The sequence below is a fragment of the Chrysemys picta genome, chromosome 3 (genome assembly GCF_011386835.1).
Source record: "Chrysemys picta bellii isolate R12L10 chromosome 3, ASM1138683v2, whole genome shotgun sequence".
NCBI classification, from domain to species: domain Eukaryota; kingdom Metazoa; phylum Chordata; order Testudines; family Emydidae; genus Chrysemys; species Chrysemys picta.
Genome location: NC_088793.1, coordinates 122,960,410 through 122,979,734, shown reverse-complemented (window position 1 = coordinate 122,979,734; position 19,325 = coordinate 122,960,410). Strand labels below are relative to the sequence as shown.

The 19,325-nt window shown below is 41.8% G+C and overlaps 1 long non-coding RNA gene across 1 annotated transcript in view; it reads left to right on the top strand.

Moving 5' to 3' along the window:
• Positions 1 to 11,483: 11,483 nt before the first annotated feature.
• The window catches only part of LOC122174379 (uncharacterized), a 54,586-nt gene continuing 46,744 nt past the window's right edge, over positions 11,484 to 19,325 (top strand). The window contains exons 1-2 of the long non-coding RNA XR_006176103.2: positions 11,484 to 14,318; positions 15,077 to 15,157. This is a non-coding gene — a long non-coding RNA (uncharacterized LOC122174379). The remainder of the gene's footprint in view (positions 14,319 to 15,076; positions 15,158 to 19,325) is intronic.

The following is a 19,325-nucleotide window of genomic DNA, read 5'->3' as shown; positions in this document are numbered from 1 at the left end:
TTTAGTAATTATAGGACCTATGCAGAATTAGGCATTGAAATAACCAATGGATAACTAAAATAACTGACTAACAAAGCTGCCAAACAAGTATCTACAAATACTCAACCTTCCTTTGGATACTAGACATTTGGTCTACCATTTAGAATGTCCTTTTAGGATGTAGCAGCACAATTTCCAGGAGTGAAGTCACAGTATAAATACAGAGTCAAAACTTCCTGAAGTGTTGGTTAGCAATGTGATTTAACAAACTGATACAGTGCGTCTTCCCTCAGTCCAGGAAAAATATCTGCCAAATACTTATTAAGGCCCTTCAGACCTGATTAGAGTCAAATCACAGGAAACGTTTGCTTTAAAATAAAATATGCACAATAACACAGTCTTAATTAGACATACACGTCTCTCAAGATATCAATAAATGTTTCCTTTTTGATAAGTCTGATTTAATAGACTGTAATAACAGGGGAACATTTCCAAGATGTAATTTGGGGGAGATGGAGAAATTGAACTCAAATATTTAAACTTCAACACCAATTAACAGACTATTCCTTTCAATGAAATGTCTGAATTTTAAGTTTATCTAGCTTCATCCAAGCAAGGCAAAGCTTTGAATTTTATCAGAACTGATTTGGAAACACGAGAAGGTGATTTTGGATGTTAGTGTCTAAATCCATAGAGTGCTGGAGATCTAAGCAGTGATTTAGAAAATGCATTTGAAAACGAGAGCTCCAGTTCTTAATTATTTTTCTTCCTGTACATGACGCAGGAATTGGAGGGGTGGGGGGAAAGGAGGTGGCCTGCTGTATTCTAGTCAAAAGAAAGGGATTGTAGAGGGATGTAAGGACACTTGACATCTCTGTCCAAAACATAGGAGAAGGTATAGAGGAGAGGTGTCCCTGGTATCATAATGTGCAATGAGGTAGCTACTTCCTCTCCTCATCTAGTATTTCGCCATAAATACTCTGTAAAATCAGAAATACAGAACAAGGCAGTCTCTTTATTCTGAGACTGTGCTATTGCCCAGGAGAAGTTGGGAGGACCAGTGAGTGGCCCTACAAGAGCTCATCCTATGAAAAGTCCAATGTATTTCAAAGGTATTAAAACAATATCCCTAAATATAGCTTATAAATGTTGGCAGATATGGTACAGTAAAGATGTGATGGACATTTCATCTGTGTCATTTCATCTTGAAAAGCTCACACATGCAAATAGCAGTGAAACTGGAAATAATGACAGAGGCTCCAAGTGAAGCAGCAACAGAACCAGCCATCACAAACATAAAAAGACAAAGGATAACAAAAGATACTAGCACACCAAAACCCTGTCCTTAACTGTTCATACACTAAGATTCACTGATGGACTATGTCTTTTTGAGGCAAGCTGGTTAATTGCCAAAAAACAGGGTATTACATTGATCAAAAGAGCAACGCTGACACATTGATATCTATACATACACACACACACGGCAATAACTTAACAAAAGTGAATGGAAACTTTGTAAGTCACATTACTACTGAATTATACCATGAAGAAAGACTTTATATTTTTTTATATTTATTTGCCAAGGGAACTCCCCAGGCTGGGAGGGCAAAGGCCCAGGTTCACAAAGGTACTGAGGCATTGTGATGCTGAGTGTTGCAATGCCCAACTTAGGCGCCTAGAAAAAAATCACTGGAACACACAAAGCCTATGCTCCCTGTACATTGAATGGGGAGAGATGGGCACCTTACACTCTGATTCACAAAGGCCAACACGCTAGGTGGCGCAACCTAAGCTAGCCAATGGAAAATGCCAATGAGAGGGATGTGTCCTAAGCCCTACCCCCTCATTGAGATAGGCACTTATCTCTGCAAGCGATTCACAAACTGCTCCTCTGGAGTCAAGCGACTTAAGTGCCTAAGCCACTTCTTGTAAGAATGAGTTAGACATGTACCTAACTCCACACAAGATGGCTGGTGGGGGTGCTGCCACCCACCTTATAGGTTAGAGCCTAGGATGTAGGAGACCCAACTTCAATTCCCTGCTGTGCCTGAGGAAGAAGAGGATTTGAACAGGGATCTCCTACACCGCAGTTGCTTGCCCAAACCACTAAGCCGTGGTTTTAAAACTTTTTTTTCTGGTGACCCAGTTGAGGAAAATTGTTAATGCCCATGACCCAATGGAGCTGGGGATGAGGGGTTTGGGGTGTGGGAGGGGCTCAGGGCTAGGGCAGAGGGTTGGGGGGCGGGGGTGAGGGCGGCGGGATGGGGCCAGGAATGAGTGGTTCAGGGTGTGGGAGGAGGCTCTGGGCTGGGGCAGGGGTTGGGGTGTGGGAGGGGGTCAGGGCTCTGGGCTGGGGGTGCAGGCTTTTGGGTGGGATCAGGGATGAGGGGTTTGAGGTGTAGGAAGGGGCTCCAGGCTTGGGGGGGCTCAGGGCTCAGGGCTGGGGTAGGAGATTGGGGCACGGACTTACCTCGGGCAGCGGTGCAGCAGGGGTGCTAAGGCAGGCTTCCTGTCTGTCCTGGCACTGCAGACCGCGCTGCACCTTGGAAACAGCCAGCAGCAGGTATGACTCCTAGGTGGAGGCACGTAAGCAGCTCCGCGCAACTCTCGCCCGCAGGCACCGACCCCCCACCCCCAGCTCCCATTGGCTGGTTCCTGGCCAATGGGAGTGCGGAGCCAGTGCTCGGAGCGGGGGCAGCGCGTGGAGCCCTATGGCTCTCCTGCCTAGGAGCCGGACCTGCTGCTGGCCACTTGTGGCATGCAGCATGGTGTCAGAACAGGTAGGAACTAGCCTGCCTTAGCCTGGCAGCACCGCCAATGGGACTTTTAACGGTCCAATCGGTGGTGCTGACCAGAGCCGCCGCAACCCAGTGCCTTCCATTCCACAACCCAGTACTGAAAACCTGCAGTTTGAAAAACCACTGCACTAAGCTATGGGATAGTGTGATATAGGGCTCCCTCAGCCTCTCCTGTTGAAGCTGCTCTATTGTGGAATACATAATGAAAGAGTGACTGAAGCAGAAGGATTGGACCTCGGGTCACCCATTCGGATGCCTTAATCACCGGGCTACTGAATCATTGGGGGGTGGGGGGAAGAGAGAATTACTTTGTAGCCTGGTGGTTAGAGTACCCCTCTAGGGGACCCTGGATCCAGTCTCCCTGCTCCAATGACTCATTATTTAATCCCCAGTGGAATGGCTTCAAGGGGAGAGCTTGAGGGAGCCCTACATCACACTATCCCATAGCTTAGTGGTTTGGGAACTGAGTCGGGTAGGAAACCCCCTATTTAACCCTTTCTTCTCACTTAGGCAAAGGGGAGTATCCTTCATCCCAGGTCAGGGCTCTGCCACCTGGTGTTCAAATTTCTCAATGGTCAATGAAAAATGGCATAAGCAGAGGACATTACCCTTGATCAGTGTGCAGAGTTTTTTCTCTCTGGGGACAATCAGTTCTTCTGGCACATAAAGAGCACCAAGATGCTTTTATCACTTTCCAGAGGAAAGTCTCAGTCTCACCAGATGGGAAACAGGCCTTTTCTCTTGCTGCCAGAAACTGCAGCTATTCAGCAACGGCTATACTGAGGAAAAGGGGAGGGAAGAAGCAGCAGCAGCAGAAGGGGAAAGAAACAAGTTAGATAGCTTAGCTGTTTAAGGCACAACTAATTCTGTGGCTGCCAAATCTACTGTGGAGGAAGATTCCACGTTCTGAGCAAGGGGAGAAATATTCATCAGCAGAAATTGGAAAAAAAGTGAAATCAAACCTGGAGTTGGTGTACCCCAGAAAGTAACCAAACACAACAGTACAAAAAACAAACAAAAACTATGACATAGATATACTGAAACATAGAGCAATGTACAAAATGACAAAGGTGAACACATTTCTACTCCGCTGAGAAGCAGGGGAAACCAAAATGATGCAGTAGTTACAATAAACATGTTAAAGAACAATAGCAGGAATAAGACAGTATGTTCCACTTGTGTGTGCAAAGCAAATATGTAACAGAGATTTTGAGAAATTGTTCATTCATTGGAAACAAGGTCCACCACTGCCCAGAATCATCTGCCCATCCCCACACTAACTAACTTTAAAAACATGTTACTTTGTTTTTATTTCAGACACGGGTCTCTTTTTTTGTTTTGTTTGTCACTGAAACCCTTTCCCCTTGTTTACCTTCCATATTTGGCTAGTATGTCATGCCTATATTTCTTCAGCTGAATGCTCATATTGTATCCCTGGTTACTTAAATCAGTTCTATTGAGATTGTATAGTGAGGTACACTCTGGAGCAGTGTTAGCCCTGTTCCCTCTGCATAAGATTTTTGCTTACTTTTTCAAAGAGAAGACACACAAGATCCACTGTGACCTCCCTGTTACACACACACACCTCAGTTCCTCTTTCTCCACTCTCTCACACTTTCCTCCTTGTAACAATTCTTCCCTCAGACACAACAAAACATCTCAGCTGCTTTCCACCCTAACCCTTCTACTTGCCCCCTCAACCCATCCCTTCCCTGATGTTCACTTCCTTCACCCCCACTCTTTCTCCTTCTTAAGCTCTTCTCGCTCTCTTCTGGCTCCTTCCCTTCCCAATACAAGCAACCTCAGGTCTCACCCATTCTTAAAAAGCTGATCCTAAAAACCACCTGCTTCTCAGAGCATTGACCCAACTCACATCTTCCTTTCAGCTCTAAATTCAAAGGTGTCATTTAGAAGTGATGTCTCCAGTGCCGCTTCTCTAACATTATATGGGTCCCTCCACTCTGGTTTCCATTCCTTCTACTCTACTGAAACTGTTTCAGACAACATCTTCCTGGCCAAATCTCAGGGTTTCTACTTTGTCCTCATCTGCCTTGGCCCCTCCACAGCTTTTCACACAGGCTGTGTCTACACAGCAGCTGGGAGCATGCTTCGCGGCAGAGGTAGACAGACACATGCTAGCTTTGCTTAGGCCAGTGCATTAAAAATAGCAGGTGGCCACAGCAGCAGGCTTGGTGGCTCAGGCAATGTATCCAAGTATGTTTCCACCCAACCCCCTGAGTATGGCTAGCTCAAGCTTCCACCTGTGCTGCTGAAGCCACACTGCTATTTTTAGTATGCCAGCTGGAGCAGAGCTAGTACATGTCTGTCTATGTGCACTGAGAAGCACCCTCTGAGCGGCAGTGTAGACATGTACACAGTGGATCATAATCTCCTTTCTGACATCAGCTACCATGCTATGCTAACAGCTCACAAATCTAGTTTTCCATTCCTGACCTAACTCCCTCCATCCAAACCCATATCTCAGCCTGTGTCTCAGACATCTCTTCTTAGATATTTCACCATCAGCTTAAACTTCAGATGGCCAAAACTGAACTCCTTATTGTTCCTCTTGAAACCTGTCCATACTCTGTCACTACTGACAACACCACCACCCTCCCCATTATTTAGGTCCCTAACCTCTGGTATCTTCAGCTTCTCCCTCTCTTTTGCCCCACACATCCAGACTGTCCAGATCTTGCCACTTCTTCCTCTACGTTTCTAAGATTTAATGTTTTGTCTGTGTCTGTCTGTCCAGGGAGCTAAAAACTGTCATCTAGTCTCTCATCAGCTCTTGTCTTGATGACTGCAAATCCACACAAAACATAGCTGCTAAAACCATTCCCACCCCCCATGTCAATCTGACCACATCAGTCTTCCCTTGAATCTCTTCCCTCACTCCTCATTTTTTACCGTCTTAAATTGAAGTTTCTCGTCTTCAAGGCCCTGTATAACTTTCTCCCTGTGTATGTATTCTATCTTATCTCTTAGTGCATCCTCCCTGCTAAGCTGTGCCAATGATACCAGCCTCAATGCCCCATTCTTCCATAGTCATCTCTGCCCTTTCTTTCACATTGCCCATACTTGTGACAAGCCCTTTCTGACCTGATACTTAAGGGTTCTACCCTCTCTGACAAATCCTCGTTAAGACCTACTTCTTTCATCACATCTACAAAAAATTAGTGAACTACTATTTCTGGTTATTAACTCTTCTTCCTTCAATGAATAGCTGTCACCCTTGACCTTCCTCCTTTCACTCTCCATTCTGTTCTATTACATACATAGACATACAAACCCATAGAAGTTGCGTCATGTTTGAAACTAATTTGTAAGCTTGTTAGGGCAAGGATCCTGTCTTATCTGTACAATGAAGTGCTTTCTCAGCACTTTAAATTAGTATTATGTTAAAGTTGCATTTTATTTCAAGAGGTCTTGTTCTGTAGAAACCGGAATAACATTGCCTCTGCGTGTCTCTTTTTGACTGCTCCCCAAAGCCATTCAGAGCTCCTGGCCTATACATGATTTCAACAAGGCTGTCTTGCTTCTTTTACTGCAACTGAATCAGATTGGAATGTAGTGGTTTCTTTGGTGGCTGATATAGTCTGTGTTGTTAATGTGGCTGTCCTATTGCTGTCATGCAGAAAACTGTGCATCACTTCCTTGCTTCTCACTCCCACAGCTGAGAGGACTTAAGTACTGTGGAAGGAATATGATCAGACCCTATAAAGTGTATGCCTCATGCTGTTCCATATAATCTATATTATTCCTATAGCCATAGCAATGTATTGTTATCTTGGCTCATACTTCATGATTTGTTTGTTTTTAAACTAAATCTCATTACAAAAGTGATGTGTCTTTGCATCACAGACCCAGGAGAACAATCAGAGTTATGTCAATCACATGTTAATACGAAACATTCTGTATTTCATTCTGCCATTCAGTAAAATCTGTATCGTGTTCAACTGAACACTGAAAGAAGCATTTTGATGTAACATCTGCATAACCAAGAGTTCGAGGTATAGTTTGTATAATCAAATTACGTAGTGTTGTAAAATGGAGGCAATATTGAAACAACTTACAAAATTACTTTCAAGGCGTACATAACATCTAAAGAATCTATTGTCTCCGCCTAGATCTTTGCAAAAAGTTGAATGCTAGTTGATTATTGCAGCCTAGTCTATATCAACAAATGTGATTCTGATGCCATATACATTTTCTCCTTTTTCAATAACACTGCTCAAATCTCTCTCTAAATATTTTTCTCCCAACCACATACATACCAGGCTATAATAACAGATGGAGTTTTATGCACAACTGGCTTTTTTCCCCTGCAGTTGATCAAAATGAGCAGCCAGACAAGATGGGAATTTGCTGAAATTCTGATTTCTTTCTGCAGTTTTAAAGATTTTACAACTTATCATTCATTGATTATGTGAGGTCCTGGGTCCCCAGCATCTGTTTGTTGCATATGGGAGAAAACAAACTTTAGTGCAGTGGTATAAAGAAAGGAGAAGATACAAATCCATATCTTGATTAAAAAGAATGTTACTACAGCAGCTTTCTTTGCAGGATGGGCTCCCTGTCCGTCCCCCTACCCCCGAAATCAGTGCTGGGCAGATGGAATCAGAATGAGGGGATATAGCATACCATGCACCCTGAATGCTTAGAGACAGAAATGATAAAGTCAGGTTTTCCCAGATGGGTAGAAACAAGGGGATCTGTAGCCGGGATTCAGGACTGGCAACTTACAGGAAGATTATGAACAGTTCATAATAAGCATAAGTCTTTCTGGCAGTTGTTTCATATATGTATGCAGATAATCTATCCATTTGCAAAAACTGCAGACTATGTATATTTAAGGATCCTGAAACTCATGGATTTATTCCTAATCATCAGGAGACATGATTATACATTGCAGAGCTTCATTATTAGGACTCTAGCTTTCAGATTTCTTCCTCAAACCTCAGCTGTCTGTTTCAGCCCATTCAGCTCTATGAACAAATCCTACTTTATACTCTCCCCCCTCCTGACTACTAAAAATCCAAACCCAACCATTACAAATGCAACATTTGCTTAATGGAATGTTCTGTTAATCAGTATTAACAGCAGAAATGCTTCGGAATATACCTTTTCCAAGAAAAAAGGAAGGTGGTTTTGGAAAATTTGAGGAAATATTCTCCTTCCACTACCACTATTCTCACACACTTCTTTTTTCCTCCCTCCCAACAGCCAGCTTCCATTTATAATGTCCACTGCTGCTAGGATAGAGGTTTTAGGAAGCACTGGGGAACACATGTCAAAGCAAGCCTACATCTGAGCTACATAAGTCACTGTTTTGTGCCATGTTCTATTTCCCAAGTTCAGTCAGAAGTATCATGTTTTTAGACAGGTTGCTTTCCTGAGGCCCACAACATAAGAAGTACATTTTTTTAAAAAAAGAACCAATCTACCAAAGAACACTTTCAGCCTCCAATTCTAAACAGAGAAAAGGCTGACAATTTCATCACTTGATATGTTGCATATACCTTCTTTAATCCTTTCACTGGCTTCCTGTCCCAAATCCAATTCAAAGTTTCTCCTGATCAAAGCTCTGCACAACTCTGCCCCTTCCTACATCTCTGCTCTTATCTCTCCGACAATCTCTCTCATATTATGCTTCTTCATAACCTTTCTCCTTACTGTTTCTTTTGTCTGCTTCTAGTCCTGGCTTTCATCTTTCTTTCACATCACTCCTTACCATGGCACAGCATCCTACTTCCTGTGTGTCAAGCACTCATTCTCCTCTCTATATCTCTTTTAAAAACCCCTTTCTTAGGTGATGCCTTCCCCCACTGATAATGTCTTCACAATTTAACCTGCGTATTGTTGTCCTATACAATAAATCATATTTGTCTGACTTATATTGTAAGCTCCTTGGGGCAGAGACCTTGTCTTTATTATGAGTTTACTCAAGTGTGGCTTTATAAATAATATTGTGGAAGGTACGGTAAATTTAATCATGCTGTGTTGACATATCTCAACACACCTGAACACCAAATAGATTACATTTGGACTAGTCTGATTTGAGAGGCCTATGCCACAAAATTCAGGACTAGGACTAGATTTCAGGCACCCAAAGTTCAGGGGCCCAACTACAAAATAGGGATCTGGATTTGTGTTCTGACATTCCCCTCCATCGTTCCCCAATACCCAAAGATCAGTGTTTTAGATTAAAGATTTCTAGTTTAACTTCATCAGGTTTTGTTTTACACTTACATATCTTGTGAACCTGTTTAAATGACAGAATGGGAGTGCATCACTTAGATGGGCTGTATTTAGATGCTGAAATATATACGGTAGTATACAGATATTGTGACAGGGCAGCTGCCCCTCACTGGCTGGCAAAGGGTTAATAGCAGCCCTTGAAGTGGCTGGGCAGAACCCAGCCAGTCAGAGGAAGGCTTAGAAGCAGCCAATCAGGGCCAGGCTGGGCCCTATGAGAAGGGCTGCAGAGCAAAGAGGAGCTCAGTCTCCCCCTGGAGCTTGAGGGAGTAGGACTGGCTGTCTGTAAAGAGAAGTGCCTGGGACAGAGCAGTGCTATGCAGGGTCAGGGGAGTAAGTGGAGCTCCAGCCTGGCTGGTTCCCAGACTGAGGTCTTGATACAGGGGCCAAGGAGGTGCTGGGGCTATGGGGAAGTGGCCCAAGGAAAGCAGGTAGTGGCAGAGGGGACGGAGAGGCAGTGAACGGCTGCCAGCTATAGGGTCCCTGGGTTCAGGGGCGGCTCTAGTTTTTTTGCTGTTCCCAAGCACGGCAGGCACGCTGCCTTCAACGGCATGCCTGCGGGAGGTCCCCCCGGTCCTGCAGTTTTGGCGTACCCGCCACCGAATTGCTGCTACATCTGCGGGACCGGTGGACCTTGCGCAGGCAAGCTGCCAAAGGCTGCCTGACACCGGCCCTCACAGGGACTGGCAGGACGCCCCCCATGGCTTGCCGCCCCAGGCACGCGCTTGGAGCGCTGGTGCCTGGAGCTGCCACTGCCTGGGTTGGGGCCCAGAGTAGCAGGTGGGCCTGCCCTTGCCCTTGTCCCCCTGACCACCAAGGGAAGTGGCCAGCCAAAGCAGTGCAGTTTGCCCCGGAGCAAGGAGCTGGACTAGGGGCTGCAGTTTGCCACTATGGTGAAAGGCTGGGTGAAGGACTGCTGGTTCCCCTGAAAGGGAGGAGACAATGTAGTTGGGGCACAGGTGGAGGGCTGTGCCCTGAAGAGGATGCTGCAGTCTTGGAGTGACTCTGGTGCCCACAGATAGCGGAGACAGTGGAAAAGCAGTGACAGAGAGTGAGATACCACAAGAGGAGGGCACCTGCTGAGGGACAGAGCTAATACCTAGAGCAACCAGCAGGAGGCGCCGCGGTGGTGAGCACAACCCATTACAGATGTACAGAAATGGAAAATGGCAAAGCATATGTAACTATCACCTTTTTAATTTTGTCAGGCTAGGGTTTATTTGGACTGGGTAGGATTTTGCTCAACTTCTGATGCAGATTCTGCAATATTTTTTATTTCATATAATAAACAGTCTCTGAAATTTTGTTCCTTCTATAATGTAAACTACAAGGCCTATGCCATGTATATCCTACACTTAATCTTTCTCCTCAAGGTAAAGAGATATAACAAAACCAGAAAACTCCTAGCTTCAGTTTGACTTCTAAGAACTATTGGTCTTTTGCAAGCCAAAATAATAATAAAAAAGTCTTTGTATCTAGAAATCTGCTGGGTGCTAATTTGACATGGCAATGAGATGAAAGTTGGGCTCATGCTAGTTTCAACATCAGAGGATTGGAATGCAGCCTACTTAGCACAGAAGTCAAACAATTCACTGGCACTAGATTGCTTTCCACTTCTAGATCTGCTAAATAAATAGAAAACTAATTAACAGTGTAGTATGGCAGATGTAACAGGTTTGAATTTCATTAGCGCACTAGCTAAGAACGGAAAGATTCAAGAAGTCATTGTATGTCCTAGTGTCTGATGAAACTTTCATAGTGTCTTTACCATGGGGAAGACAAAATATTAGCTATGTGCCCTTCCTGTAAGCATTTTCTGGTATATTTCTACTTTGACTTAAAGATGCTAAGCTCCTGAAATTCATCCAAGAATTCTTCTAATTTTTTTTCATAAAACTGTTTTGGTTCTGAAACAGCAGGGTTGTATTTCTTTGCCTTTGTGCATTTCTGTTCAACTATTTAAAGCTTTATTAAATATCAGTAGTTTGCTAAGATATGTTTCGTTGCTTGTATTTCTATTTCTTTGATGAAAAGTGACAGGTTATATCATGTACTTTGCTGTAGCAGTTGGTAATAGATTTGCACAACAAATATCTAAATACACATGAAAAATAGATTTTTATGGCATTTATTTTTAGTCTTTCCCCTCCCCCTTTCACACACTAAATTGAACTCCCCGTATCCAGAATTGCATAACCAGATTTGGCAGTATTAATTAACAATAAAAGTAGTGTTTTGCCCCGTAAGAATCAATAAGATAATTATGTTACTTAGGAAATGGTAGTCATATGATTTTGCTTTGGGTGCATAATGAATGATAAGTTCTGTGCAACAAAAAGGTTTTACAAAACAACCCCCGCTATAGCACCCGTCTGACATTCTTTCAACAAATACCTGACTGAGGTTCTTCAGCAAATACTGTGTGTGTGTGTGTGTGTAACACACTTAAGCAATGCATAAACATCTAAACCACATACTCTGCAAAAGTGGCTTTGGTGGGCATGCAGGAAATACCTGAAGTATTTTTGTATTTTACTATTTGGATCTTTTGAATATTTTGGTCACACTTCACATAGTTTCATTCCTAGGCAAAAAAAAATTTCAAGTAGCTATTATAAAGCTAAGTACTGTACATAAATATGCATGAGAGGTCATTATTGCCATGAGATGATGCTTAAAAGGTTCAAGTGTCTCTTACTAAGATTTTTCTACTTGCTCTATGACAGCAGGGTGAGTACTTCAAATGTTCATTCACATCCCCAAGATCTGATTTTTCTTTAGGTTTTATCCCTTGTATTTGTGCAGTGGGGACTCCTAATTATCAAATTTTAGCTCCCAGAGGTCCCTGCTTGGAATCAGCCAATGACATGCCAAGTCTTCTGTCTATATTTAGTGCTGGATGCCACCAGTGTAATTTGTTTGTACTGCATTAGAGCTTTTCTGCAGAACAGGGCCTAACCCTACTCTGTTCTCTAGAAGATTGATTCCCCAGCTAGTGTCTGCAACCTTTGCTTTAATTCTCAGCAAAAGTAGACTTTGGAGTAAATCAAATGCCATCAGATCCTCCTGTCTACAAAAGTGTGTGGCTCTCGGCCAAAAGTCTGTCCACTGTCTTTATGGTTTCTATTCAACTTCTCTCTGTCATAGGTATCACCCACCTTCCATGCTACTGCTGTGGAGGGAAGTGGAGCACAGTGTCTATGTCAGTATTGCTTGCACAGTTCTTTATTCATTTTGCAAGAATAATACAAAAGCAAAAAATAGAATGCAATGAGCAAGACATTTAAATTACTACAACCACCATGAACACTGACATCAGGACAAAGGAATGCAAACATACAAGGCTATTGCTTTCTGATGTAGCTTCAGTTTTCTTTCTGTGCTTGAACACAGCAGAGGCCCAGCATAAAATCAGTGTATATTTATTACAAATGAATAGCCTGATTTCCCCCCTGGTTCTGAACACCCACATCTCCCTCTAACTGCAGTGGGAGCTGCAAGTGTTTCTCTTCTCTGAATGTTGGGTGAATACATTTTATAGACTATTTTTCAGTAATGACATCATGCCTGAGACATGTTACAGCACAACCACATTATTGTGATTCCAAATTTCATAGTGAATTTTCTTTCCATTTCATTACCACCATAAAGCTTTTTTTCCCCTATTTTCCCCATTAGAGCTGTGTTTCATAATTCTTCCTACTGCACAAGCCTTTCCAAAGGACTGTCTAAGCCAAGGCTTTTTTCCGTTTGTGCGGGAGAAGTTTGAAATGCAGATTCTCCCCCTTTGACATATTAGGAAATCTGCCTCCAACACCCAGCGTAACATGCTGAGGGTGAATAAGCTGTCCCCAGCTGATGCTGTTCCTTTTCCTTCAAGTCAAGTTAGTCATATCCTCTGTTACAGCTGGAGGACTAGTAAATAATTAACCCCATGGAGCCAGCAGGTCCTTAGTTCTTGCTTGTAGCACTAACTCGTTAGTGTGTCACACTGGAAAACCCTGTTCCTAGAACACCAAATATTTAAAGTTAAATCTATAAATCCCTTATGTCTTAGACTCATTTTTGCTCATGCTTTGATGCTTGCTCATTTAGTGCCACAGTATGCATTCCTTCAGTGTTGCTGATTCCTGAGCTTTGGCTTATCCTGGAAGTATAGTGCCTCTTACCCCTGATTATCTGTCCATCTCTTGACTTATTGACTTTGAATTGATCTTTATTGATTTAGTAAAAAGACATTTATCTTTGTTTCCATTTCCAAGAACAACGTGTGCTTGTGTTACAGGACTCTTGATTGCAGGGTTATCTCCAGTGTCATGGCCTTCATCTGTGATAAATATTCTACTGATTATTTTGTATGACTAATCCCCTTTGAAGAGACCACTCAGTGAGCTGAAAAGTTACACTGCTGACATTATTTTAAGTTATTTTGCACTTAGCTAATGAACACACCCATTCATTCAAGACACTGCCAGCTTGGACCTGTTCCTCTCTGGTAAGGAAGGACATCATCATCAAGCCAATAAATCCATTCATATAACAGAAATAGCAGTACTCAATAGCAGGCTTGTCAATCTAGCTGAATTAAAGGTGCAGTGAAGATTTTATAGCAGCGACTAGGAGCAGCCAGAGAAAGACAAAGTGACAGCTTCCTGGGCTTTTAAACCAGGTGTTAGTGGATGAGGCAGAATTTGTCTTAAGACTACAAACGTTTGGAAAGAGAGGAAATGACATGAACAACATGAAGCAGCTCACTTCCTCTGCACAAGGGCAGTTTGGTTTGCAAAAGAGCTGCGGGGGAAAATGTTGCATATGCAGCAAAAATGGCAATAGATGCTTTTGTACAAGCTTTGCAGAAAAAAAAAATTCCTCCCTCCTCCCTAAAACCAACTTTGTGCCTGAGCCCTAGGAGTGTTGTTTTCATCTGCTGAGCTATTAGATGCCTAACTGTCATATCAGAGAACAAACCTGATCATGTTGTTCACTGCTGCTCTTTTAAAATGCCATTATGGAGCAGTGCTCCGGACAGCGTGGGAGCTCCTGTTTGAGCACTCGGTGCATTTTGGGGAAATGAAATTCTGACTCCCAAAAATAAAAAGGGGAAATGAATCTGACCAGCTTTAAATTGATTTAGTTTTCTGCTTGTCTGTGGAATGTATAAGTTACCAATTCCAGCTGCCTTTTTTTTTTTTTTTTTTAAAGTAGGATAACATTGTGGGACTGATCTGCCTGTGTCTGACAACTGTTATCAACCTCTAGGAACCTCAAGATAGAAAAATAAACGTAAGAACTGTAAGCTTCCTTCCTTTCCCACCCCCCAGACAAAAAGGTAAATTAAAAACATATTACTGATTCTATTGCCATACTGTCTGGTAACAAAATCATATTTGGGAGAGATTCTCAAGGCAGACCTCATGCCTCTGAGATGTCAGTAGTGAATGAATGCATTTCATGCTTCACAATGCCCTTGTGGGTGAGTAGTATCAATTAACATAACTTAGCCATTCTTATTCCATGATTTAAATTAATGGAAAAAGATTACATCGTGTTGTGGTGTTTTGTACTACATTTTGATCCATACATTGAGCATGCATTATTGTATCAACAAACCTCAAGCTTCCAGAGTGAAATTTGCCCACGTGCTGAGGACTAGCCCAAGACCTGTATGGTATTTAGGTCCCATGTAAGCCTTTGAAATAGGGTTTGAGAGATTTAAGTGGTGTATAGGTCTCGTGTTGACCCTCTACACAGGAGTGAATTTCACCTTTAATAAAGCTCTGCTAAGTCAACAAAAGAGCACCATATGTTCAGGCAGAAGCATAAGGTGATGATGGTAAATGGTTAGAGTGAATCAGAAAAACTTAATTCCAGAGGAGACTTTACATTCATAAGAATTTTGCATGGACGGACACGCAAAGGCAAGATATGCATGCTTTAGAAGATAGATGAAGGCAGTCAGCCAATGGAGTTAAAAGTATAGACTCCATTATCAGGATTGTCACTCTGAAGCTAATGAGTCTGGTATATTTTTTTTTGTACAGGATACAAAGAATCATGTAATGGGATTACAGAGACCTCACAATTATGTCATTAGTTTTTCCTTGTGACTCACACTCTACAAGGTAATTACTTAGTTTAATAGCAACAATTTGGATTGAAGGAGGCCAGGTGACCCCCATAGGTCTTATAATATTTCTTTCCTCTAAATGTCTAGCTTCATTTTCCCTAAGTCAAAGAATGGAATGTATTTACATCTCTGTGGAGACCTGAGAATCACCTCTTTTTTTTTATTCTGCTTAGCTTTCTTGGACTCCCTCATAGACACCATCCTTCCAACCTAAACTGCCTTTTAGTTGGCCCTATGGGCCACTATCAAGTGATAGCAGTCACACCTTGTCTCCAGGGGGGCTAAGCATGCTGCCTCCACAGTCGCTCCAAGGAGTCTGACACACTAAGACTGGGAAGAGAACCCAGGTTTCTTACACTGCAGGGCAAAGCACTATTACTAGGCTACCAAACGCCTTTCGAAGTACCTTACCCCTTTTGAAATATACTATATTCGCAACTGAATCTTCAGCCTCCAGTAGTTTGTTCTCCACATTAATTGCCCTCTGTACAAAAGAAATAACTCCTAATCCAAGTCCTTTCTTATTTTCAGTTCATGCACCTTTGTTTCTCAAGCACTCAAATTGTTTTGCAGCACCCAGATTCATGTTCTGTATTGGAGGAATAGTCTCACAAGCTCTTTGAATAGTGCTGAAATGGTTGATTTGCTCTCTGCATCTCTGCTTATACATCCCAAAGTTATTTGCTTTCCTAACCACTTACAGACATTGAGTGGATAGTGAACAGAACTTATTTATCATCCCCAGATATCTTCCTGATCAGGGTCTCACAGCAAGTAACTATTCAAGACATATTTTGCTGCTGTTTGACTTTATCATAACTTCACATTCTTCCAGGTTATATTCCATAAGTCATTTGTAGTCATATACCTTAGTTTTTTCCCCAGTGGAACAAGTCTTCCTTCTGTTTGATATCAGCAAGACTTCTCACTTTGAAATCACCCCTTGTTTGATGTTCTACTACAAACTCCTATAAGCCTCTACTGGAGGGTAGCTAATGTAATGCCAATTTTTTAAAAAGGCTCCAGAGGTGATCCTGGCAAGTACAGGCAGATAAACCTAATTTCAGTACCAGGAAAATTTGGTTGAAACTATAATAGAGAACAGAATTATAAAAAACACACAGATGAATTCGATATGTTGGGGAAAAGTCAACATAGTTTTGTAAAGGGAAATCATACCTCAGCTATCAACTAGAATTTCTTGAGGGGGTCAACAAGCATGTAGAGAAGGGTGATTCAGTGGATAAAGTGTACTTGGACTTTCAGAAAGCCTCTGACAAGGTCCCACACCAAAGGCTCTTAAGCAAAGTGAGCAGTCATGGGATAAGAGGGAAAGTCCTTTCATGGACCAGTATCTGTTTAAAAGACAGGACGCAAAGGGTAGGAATAAGTGGTCAGTTTTTACAATGTAGAGGTAAATAGGGTGGTCCCCAAAGGATCTGTTCTGGGACCTGTGCTGTTCAGCATATTCATAAATGATCTGGAAAAGAGGTAAACAGTGAGGTGGCAACGTTTGCAGACTATACTAAATTATTCAAGATCATTAAGTCAAAAGCAGATTGCAGAGGGATCTCAGCAAAACTGAATAATTGGGCAACAAAATGGCAGATGAAACTCAATGTTGATAAGTGCAAAGTAATGCATGCTGGAAAAAAAAATATCCCAACAATACATATAAATTGATGAAATCTAAATTAGCAGTTACCACTTAAGAAAGCTCTTGGAATGATCCTAGATAGTTCTCAGAGAAGATCTGCTGATTGTGCAGTGGCGCTCAAAAAAAGCGAATAGAATGTTAGGAACCATTAGGAAAGAGACCGATAAGATCATAATGCAGCTATATAAATCCATTGTACGCCCACACCTTGACTACTGCATGCAGTCCTGGTCACCACATGTCAAAAAATACAAATTAGCATTGGAAAAAGTACAGAGAATGGCAACAAAAATGATTAGGGGGTATGGAACAGCTTCCATACGAAAAAAGATTAAAAAGACTCGGACTCTTCAGCTTAGAAAAGAAACAACTAAGGGGGGAGATATGATAGAGGTCTATAAAATCATGAATAGTGTGGAGAAAGTGAATAAGGAGATGTTATTTACCCCTTCACATGACTCAAGAACCAGGGGTCAACCAATGAAATAAATAGGCAGCAGGTTTAAAAGAATCATAAGGAAGTACTTCACACAACACACAGTCAATATGTGGAACTTGTGGCCAGAGGACATTGTGAAGACCAAGAGTATAACTGGCTTCAAAAAAGAATTAGATAAGTTCATGGAGGATAGGTCCATCAATGGCTATTAGCCAAGTTGGTTAGGGACACAATCCCATGCTCTGGATGGCCCTAAACCTCTGACTACCAGAAGCTGGGACTAGACTACAAGGGTTGGATCACTCAATAAATTGCCCTGTTCTGTTCATTCCCTGTGAAGCATCTGGCATTGGCCCCTCTTGGAAAACAGGATACTGGGCTAGATGGATCTTTGGTCTGACCCATTCTTATGTTGTTTCTTCTTGATAACTGATGTACAGTGTTAACTGAAAGGGCCCAGTACTGTGTGGCATTCCATTAATCACTCCCTCCTAAGTAACCTGTACTCAATCAATCCCGTACACAGTCTAACCTTATGTACTAGTCTTTCATGCAGCACTGTATCAAAGCATTCTTGAAATCCAGATATGCTACACCTGATTCCTCCACCCATGTCAACTCTCATTTTCTAATGCTCAACAAGATTAAAAAAATTTTTTTGTTAAGCATGATCTCTCTGAAAAGTATATGTTCAATGATTCAGGTTGTCTGTACCTGGTAATGATCATAATCAAAGAGCCTAGAATCTTATCTAGTACACCAACCTCCTGTTTTTTCCCCTTGATCCTTTTTAAAATAGGGATGTAATGTTGACTCCTCTTCAGTTCCTGCATACCTCTCCAGTTTCCAGTAAAGAATTAAAAATTTCCCCACTGGTTTAATCCATTTGGCATTCTTTTAGAATTTGAATTCTGAGAGGCAGCCCACCCCATTCTGGAGTAGTTTTCGTTTTCAGTAGTTTCAACAATTTCCTTTATTTTTAACCTATTCTACTATGGTCTTTTTTTTTTTTTTTTTTTAGTAATTGTTCATTATCTAACCCTGAAAAATGTATCAAGATATCTGGCATATTTCCCCTGCTGAATACTGAGACAAAAGTAATAATTCACTTTTCCAGCAATATCTACCTCTTCTGTCAAAGTAGCCCACGAAAGCTTATGCTCTAATAAATTTGTTAGTCTCTAAGGTGCCACAAGTACTCCTGTTCTTTTTGCGGATACAGACTAACACGGCTGCTACTCTGAAACTCTTCTGTCAAGTTACTCCCACCATCCCTCAAGAAGAGGACTGCCATCTTACTCACTGACCTTTTGCTTCTTATATACCAAATTTATAAAATCTTTTATTGTGTTCTCATCTTTTCTTGTCTCCCTTTCCTTTCTAGTCTTAGCTTTTTTGGATCATTTTCTTGCAGTCTTCTTTTACTTTAGGCTTCTGTACAAGTTCCTGCAGCACTGACCCTGCTGATTTATAGGTCTCATATAGTCTTCTCTTTTCTTTTATTGCTCTTTGTATTTCCCTGGTCATCCACATTGCTCATTTCCACTCCTACTATATTTATTTCTCAATGGTATACATATTTGTTGAACTCCCTGCAATGTACCTTTTAGGACCTACTATTTCCCTGATGTATCCGCTTTGCTAATTTCAGTTTTCCCATGTATTCTGCTCAGCAATACATATGCTTCTCCTAATGTTTTCTGTAAGTTTTTCTTTGTATTTCCAGTTTGGAGACTCACCAAGTCCAAATTTCAAAGCTAATTATGTTTTGGTCAGGATTTCTTATATACTCCCCATTTCTTCATGATAAGAGGCAAATCTGGTGAGGTGCCAGTTACCACAGAGCAAGCCCAGAACTTTATTTACTCATTCATAGTTTTTTTTCTATAATGCTCATCACTATAGTATCTGAGGACATCACAAATATTTGTTGATTTGTCCCCAAACACCACTGTGAGGTAGGGAAGTATTATTTCCCCCATCTTATAGAAGGGGAAACCGAGGCACGGAGCAATTACTTGATTTGCCTACAACCACACAAAGTCCATGGTAGAACAAATAACAGAC